The 8091-nt window shown below is 41.0% G+C and overlaps 1 pseudogene across 4 annotated transcripts; it reads right to left on the reverse strand.

The window, feature by feature from the left end:
• Positions 1-3856: 3856 nt before the first annotated feature.
• On the reverse strand, positions 3857-7402 carry LOC148848526 (transcription factor MYC2 pseudogene; annotated as a pseudogene). Of its 4 annotated transcripts, none has more exons than XR_016101107.1 (3): positions 4967-7402; positions 4582-4809; positions 3857-4466 (listed from the first exon to the last, which is right to left on the reverse strand). The product of XR_016101107.1 is annotated as a transcription factor MYC2 pseudogene, transcript variant X3 (transcript). The 4 variants fall into 4 exon arrangements; XR_016101108.1 differs by having other exon boundaries at positions 4582-4806; positions 4967-7395; XR_016101105.1 differs by having other exon boundaries at positions 3857-4809.
• Positions 7403-8091: the final 689 nt, after the last annotated feature.

Genomic DNA, 8091 nt, shown 5'->3' on the forward strand with positions numbered 1-8091 from the left:
TTACCAGAAAAATATATAAATAGATTTTATGATAAAGAGGCATAAGGAAAGGATTGAATGTTTACCAAATGAACAATGGTGTGCCAAACAAATAGAGCCCTTTATAGATGACTCCTACACTATCCAATATTTGTTTCTCACTAAACTTGAATTATGCAAATCCAAGTTAAATAGTGAAATAGATCTCTTCATTAAGGTGATGTCTAGAAGCAACCCCCCCCCCCTTTGTGGGGGTTTATTTTGTTGTGGATGTTAACTAAAGCATCAATCTGGTATGCTAGTGTTTGGAACCAATGTTATTTTTTCTTGAGAAACAATGCCAGCCACATATAGGAATGGAAATTTTCCCCATCCCTGACAAGGACCCAACCCGATGGGGTCAGGGATGGGGATTGTTTTGGCAGGACAGGGACATGAACGGGGATTAATAGAAATCCCCGATCGATGTCGGGGTCGGGGATGGGGGTTGAGGTCCCCACCCCGCCCTAACCCTGATTATTTATAATTTAAAATTTTTATATATTGTAAGTAAATTTATTTTTTGAAAAAATACTATTATCAAAAAAAAAAATTCAGGGATTCGGGTCCCAACGGGGAACCCATCCCCATCGGGGATCGGGGATGGAGGACAAATTTTATCCCCACAGGGATCGGAGACAGGGATGGGATTAATTTTAGAATCGGGGTCGGGGAATATGATCCCCACCCCATTTCCATTCCTAATCAATACCATTTTTGCAGACCATGCTGGCTGTTTGGTTATATGTTTTTCTGAAAATGTTTTATTAGACCACACCTTGGAAATTGAGAAAGGTTAGTATGAGAAAATGTCATTTTTGGCTAGTGCTTGAAACTGATGTTGTTTTCTTGAAAAATGGTGTCACAACAGCACCATGTCTCATATCCATTTTTCATATCAGTATGAAATTCTCCATTAGTACCATGTGCTTTGCGCCAGTGCCATTTTGGTCCACAAACTTTAAAGAATGACAATTCAGTACCCAAATTATCAAAACATGTCAATCCAACACCTGTCATTAACTAACCGTTAACCAGCCGTTAAGTGGTATTTGAAAAGACAAAAATGTCATTTTGAGTGTCATCTAATTTTTCTTTATCAACCATCCAAACATTGTCAAAAATGAACAGTCCAAATCCTTGCTTCTATTCAAGAAAATTGGGGTCACATCTTAGTGGGCATTCTAGTGACCCCAATTTTCTTGAATAGAAAGGGGCAAGAATTTAGGACTGTTGATAGTAACATCCTTTTTGTTGTGTCCTCCCTTTTTTTTAATAGTATCCTGATGTGGCATTGAAAAATGCCTGTGGCAGAAACCACCAACAGTTACAAATAAAAAAAAAAAAAATGTTTTCTGAGAAAACGGCATGCCAATGTGACACAGCTTTCCCCCAAAAATAAAAAAAAAAAAAAACACTTCTCGAGAGATGGCTATAATTCCAAACATGGCTTGGTATTTGGTCGTTTTTTACTGTTGATAGCATCAGTATGCTGATGTGGCATTTAAAACGCCTATGTGGCGGCAATTGGTAACAATCCCAAACAAAAAAGAAAAAAATATATTTTATGAAAATAAACGATATACCAATATAGCACCATATTCTAAAAAATACCTATTGGTTTCAAATATGGCCTAAATCATCGTACTTAGAAATTCAGATCCGCTTCTAAAGTTGTCATCTTTAGAAATGGAGGGATGCAACTTGCAAGAGGGGATGATAAGTTTATTTTTCTTTTTATTTCCGATAGAAGACAGAAGCAGGGCCAGTGGAACATCAAGAATAGTAAACCAAATGCCAAAGGCAGGCGCATGAATTGCCTTTAACTCGCAAGGATTGTTGGCCAGTTCAATAAATTATATTTCTATCTTCGGATGATCCATCAATTGATGGGCCCGTATTTTCATAAACCGACCAAACCCTCCTCACCTACCTCGTTACCTCTAGAGCTCGTTTTATGCCGAAACGTCCTTTTCTTTCTGGTAGATAGATAGTAAGAACCATTACCAATTTAATGGAGTACACTAATAACGAACCAAATACCACACAGCCATGTTTGTGCATGAATTGCCTTTAAACTGGTGGGAATTGCTTGCCCACACCCTTCTATTGACCTATACTAAGATGACCAATCCATTGCCAAACACGATGGCTGCATTTAGTTATTGAAGTTGGGGAAATTGTCCTTGGGGCCAGTTCATTTTCGAGATTCTGAGGGGAAAATATTGGTTAATGAGATTTAGTTCCCCATGTCCTTTTTTTAAGATTTATGTTTAGTTCATGGAAAATTTTATTTTTCCTAAATACCACTTACTTGGATAACTGATATCCATTCCCACAAGTACACAGGTTACAAAGTAGAAAAATTACAAGAAGTGTGTCTCCCTACCAAATTAGTCCAAATCAACTACGCAAAACCCTCAATGGGTATAGAGAAAACAAGTACCATGGTGGCATAATTGAAAACATAAAAGCAGGAGAGGCCCAAGATCACCTCCTGTTATAAAACTCTCCCTAATGCTCCACCTTTCAAACATTCAAAGAATAGACCCCATAGAAAGCCAAATGTGCACAAAAAAAGTAACTTGTAACTGTAACTTGTAGGGATGTAGAATGTGCAACAAAACCACCCATCCATGTCGTTAAGCTAAAACATTTGGAGCTTGAATGTCGCCGGAGAGAACTGCAACCGATGCAAATTAATGAAACGCCAAAAAGGTCAACTAAATGCCTCCAACAGAAATTAAGCCAGCAAGTGTCTCCCTTGTATCTCTAAACCCTTTTCTGGCATGACTCGTTTTAGCAAACAAGCTCACTCCAAGCCAAATACTTACAACTCAAAGCTGAAAAATAATTCTAAATCAAAATGCATTTTAAAATAATGAGAACTCCCTTTTACATAGCGAGTCCTTATACTCTATTTGAAAAGAGTATAAATACAAAAAATGTATAATACAAATAAAATATAAGGTTTTTGTTATGAGTATAAATACAAATATATGTAAGGCTCAGATTGAAAGGAATACAAATACAAATATAAAAATGTAAAAATCTTTTATATATTTATATATATATATATATATATATATATATATATATATATATATATATATATATATATATATATATCTTTTATTGTAGTTATTGATGTGATTGCAGTTTCTGTTCTATAGATTCATGGATTAATTTGATTTCATTTAGATACACGTACTATTGTTTCTTTATTAAAAATAAAGGTAGTCGTATGAATAATGACAAAGTCAGCATCTTAAAAAAAAATCATCTGATTTAACTTTAATCAACCACGGTCGGGAAATGAGTCCGGATCAACTACACAAAACCCTCAAAGGGTATAGAGAATGCAAGTACCATGGCACCCAATCCATGGCATAATTGAAAACGTAAAAGCGAGAGAGGCCCAAGATCACCTCCTATTACAAAACTCTCCCTAACGCTCCACCTTCAAAACATTCAACGAATGGACCCCATAGAAAGTCAAAAATGCACAAAAATTATAACTTGTGACAGTAAGGACGTAAAATGTGCAAAAAAACTACCCATCCATATTGCCAAAGAGAACTCGAAGATCGCGGGAAAAAGGTTTGCCAAGATCGATAACATCGTTACAAAATAAATGGGTACCCATGGCAAATCCCAAAGGCACACCACACACAAATTCGACCAAGGCCCAACAGAAATAAGAAAAAGGGCAGAGGAAAAACGAAGATTAAAATGAATATAACCAAAGATCCTAAGTCTGCTCCATAGGCCTGGATCAATACCATCGTCTCTGAAATCTGTCCAGAAGTTGCCAATAATTGGATGGGATAAAAGAAGATGAATAAAAGCACTTACCCAGGTAAGTATTTCTTAAGAAACAAGTCTATTTACCTTACCCAAAGGAGCCTTAATGAAATCCTTCAAGGACTTCCTCACATCCCAATTACCATAATGTTCTCAATCTCAGAAACCAATCCTGTGTTAGAATACACATGCCAAGTTCTGCCTGCATTTCACATACCAAAAACAGAAAGATAAAACCAGACCAACCAGACTAAACCTTCAATCCTTTGTTTTTTGGCTCCTCTTCCAACATCACAGAGGAATCATCATCTATGTTGGAGGTTCTTCTCTGAGCTCTCTGAAAAGTGGAAACAAGACGACATGACTCAGCAATGGGGGCTGGTTTGTATGTAGGCTTTGGGATTTTATGCAAAGAAATAATCAGTTAATAGAACTTCCTCACATCCCAACTTCCGTAATGTTCTCAATCTCAGAAACCAATCCTGTGTTAGAATACATATGCCAAGTTCTGTCTGCATTTCACATACCAAAAACAAAAAGATAAAACCAAACCAACCAGACTAAACCTTCAATCCTTTGTTTTTTGGCTCCTCTTCCAACATCACAGAGGTTTCATCTATGTTGGAGGTTCTTCTCTGAGCTCTCTGAAGAGTGGAAACAAGACGACATGACTCAGCAATGGGGGCTGGTTTGTATGTAGGCTTTGGGATTTTATGCAAAGAAATAATCAGTTAATAGGACAATGTATGTACTTCTTACCTAAATTTCTGGATTGGTTGAAAATTCAACCAGAAATACATAGCTAGAGAGATACAAAGAGAGCCAAATAGTTTGAAGTTGAAAACGGAGGCCATTTGTGTCACCATTTTTACTCGGATGGAGGTATTACTCAGTCCATCCTCTTTATCTCGATCTAATCCTTTCTCCTCTTCTTCGCAGGTCAGGCTTCAGCGCCAGCCATTGGATGGATTCTCCTCCTCCATCCTTCTTCAAATTCAGTGCAGAAATTGTCAAAGTTCGATCATAAAATAGAAGCTACTAAGAAATTAAGCTACTTCATATTTTACATAGAGCTATGCCCGGTGGGATTATTTAAAAATGCTCCTCCAACCTACACCTCTGCCAATTTCATGGAAATACAAACCTGAGGTCAGAGTTGTTGAATCATTTATCGGCAACTTTGGAAGAAAGAGCAATTCTGAGCTGCTCCTGAGTGTAAACTCGACTTGACATCTTAACGGTGGCCTGTTGGATCATCAAATCCTTCACCACCGACACACTCGCATAGTGTACATCCAGGTCGAGGTCCTTAAAAGCAGACATCAGCCTTGCTGCTGGATGGTTCTTCTTGTTGCATTGGATGCGAATCATTGCCTCCCACCCAAGAATCTTCACATCAATTTCCATCTCCAATTCCTTGTTTCCTTGCTGGCTCGAAATTTTCGCATCTCTATCTTTATCAGGTGAGGGAGAAGGTCCCGGATATATCCGGGATGTAAGGTCCTTTTTCAGACAATCTACTTGGGTCTGCAGTGCCTCCTTATCAGATTCAGCTGCTTGCAGCTTCGCTCTAAGCTCATTGATGTAGGAAATTGCATCGCCGAGGAGGGAAGCTTTGTCCATCTTGGAAACATTTGGTACCACAGCTCGAAGAGAGTAGAACCTTTGATTCAGCTTCTCCCGCCTCTGTCGCTCTGCTTCCACATGGTTCAGAGGCTCTTCTCGGCCATTTGCGGGTTTCCTCCCCCTCTTCCGAGGCTTCTTTTCTGGCTCTCCTACTCTACTGCTCTCAGCCTCTCGAACCGAAGCTTCAAGATCGGATTGATCGGAGTCTAAATTTTCACCGCTGGATTTCATCACGCAGGCGGAAGGAACGACTGCACCGGACGTGAAGGATAGCATTCCTTCGTCTCCCCTTGATGAGGTAGAACACTTCTTCTTCTTGTCATCTGCCGAAAATTGTTGTGAATGATTCGAGAACAGAGCCCCATTTGCACTGCTCATGTTTCCCCTGCTCCCCCTAAAATTCATAAGTTCACCGGATTCGGGCTTACAGGATTGAGTGACTCCTTCTAACCCGAAGTCAGAGAAATTTCTCTCTCTAGTGAAGAAACCCTGTGTCTGCTGCTGTTGATGGTGGCTTTGGTGCTTGGTTTGGAGTGAAATCGTGCTAGGGTTTTCAGTTAGATTACTTGTGCTTTGATTCTCGATCTGAATTGGCTTCGAAATCTCCTGATTAGGAGGAGCAACAACTGAAGCAGCTGGAGCTGCATTCACAGACTCCTTAATGTCGAGCATCGACGGATCCGAGATCCAGAGCGACGACGGATCGTTCTCACCCTGATCCGTCTGCGTCGTCGACCAAGGACCACTCTCAGGATTATTGAAATTAAATAAAACCTTAACCTTATTCATCAGATCCGAGCTCTGGAATATCAACTCCGTCGAACCCAATTCAAGGACACCGTTGGCCGATGGTATACACACCATAGTCTGCAAACCGAAAATCTGTCCTTGTCTCGCCCGCTCGCAGGACGAGCTTGCAAGCCTCTCACTTCCGGCAAACCACAGGGGAGACGAAGCAAAGAAGGCTTGACCGGGAAGCCCGGCACCGTTGATAAACGACTGCGTCATCGACACAAGAAAGAACCATTCGGTATCGGTAACCTCTTCATCCACCGTATCGTCGGCAGAAGGCGGGGCACCGGAAATCAAAGAATTGAGCTCCCTGAGTACCTTTTTCCGGTGCTCCTGCTCCGCCGGAGAAACCGTCACCTTCCTCTTCATCTTATCCTCTTCACCCTTGTAGTACCCATCGCCCCATCCGAGCAGAGAAGCACCAGAAATGTCAACAGATGATTGCCAGAATATCGCATACGTCCAGCTCTCACGAGCACCTTCGATTAGGGTTTGAAGCCGCTGCTGCAGCGTCTCTTGATTGAAGAACATCGACGGTTGAGATTGGTGCGTGGCTCTCGAAGGGTCAGTTGCAGTAGTAGTCGTGGAAGCAGACGCCGAAGGGGCCCACGAAAACTGAGAGAGATCAGAAGCCATAAATGCTTCCATCATCGACGCGTTGTCGTCCGTCCACAGATTCATCGTCGGTAACCGGTAATCCGTCATTTCACAAACCGAAAAACAATATTGCTTGAGCTTCCTAAACTTTCTCCTTTTCCCACCTCTCTCTATCTCTATAACTAGTCAGCGGTTAAGGAGTAACGGAAGTGAAAGGAGGTGGTGAGAGATAACATTTGCGCCATATCGGAAAACCGCATTTCAAAATTTTTGTTGGTATTCCGGGGAGAAGGGATTGAATGGGGAAAGAAAACATGCTTGACTGGCTTTGGCTACTCAAGCGGGGAGGAGAGAGGGGGCGGGCGCTGGGCTAAAGGGATGGTGATGGATGTGGAAGGTGGGAGTCGGGAGTCGGGAGGGAGAAGCGACTACTCGATATGTCGGCGAGGACTTTGGTAGAATTTGGATTCGGGATGAATTTGTTGGACATCTGAACTGAATTTTAATACTGGGGATGTTAAATAGTAATATCTTTAGGTCACACTTGAGAGTGATAAAAACACCATCGGTTTCTTCGAAGCATCGCCGATTAAATCGGAACTCGGAATGAAACCGGAGTACCCAACCAGCCACGTGGGGTTCGTTATTATCTTTTTAATCTTTTTCGGGAATTTATTACCATTTTATTTCATCTCGCATATAGAGATGGAAAAGTTATTGTGTTTCTTTACGTACGAGAGTTAAGCTAGGGTGTGGCTACTCGATGACGCAGGCTTTTTCTATGAAGATCGGACGGTTGACATTATTTCTTGTTTTTCCATAGAGGACTGTGACTTGGAAGTGAAGCAGACCAAAATACGTAGAGAGAGAGAAAGAGAGAGATCTTCAATGATATAACTCGTCGATTGATGAATCAATTTGTCTTTCGGACTTTAATATAAGGGCAACTTTTGGGATTTAATATCAATTAAAGTAATATTTAAAAAAACAATTCAAAAATACGTAGCTTTTTTAAAATAATATCAATAAAGCGCAAAACAATATCATCTTCTTCTTGCCATTTGTTCACCAACACCCCGGCGTGCCACTGTTCCTTGTCGCCCATTGCCGCCGCCGCCTCCAGCAATGTTGTCGGAGGTGGCCGGAGGTAGAGGGGGCGATGGCATGCTAGTGGTCATTCTTCTACCTAATGCCGCCACTGCCACCTCTATCTCCACCCACCTCCAACAACGTTGTCGAAGGCGAAGGCAGAAG

This window comes from Nelumbo lutea, chromosome 6 (genome assembly GCF_056320005.1).
Source record: "Nelumbo lutea isolate HS-2025 chromosome 6, American lotus-T2T, whole genome shotgun sequence".
NCBI lineage: Eukaryota > Viridiplantae > Streptophyta > Magnoliopsida > Proteales > Nelumbonaceae > Nelumbo > Nelumbo lutea.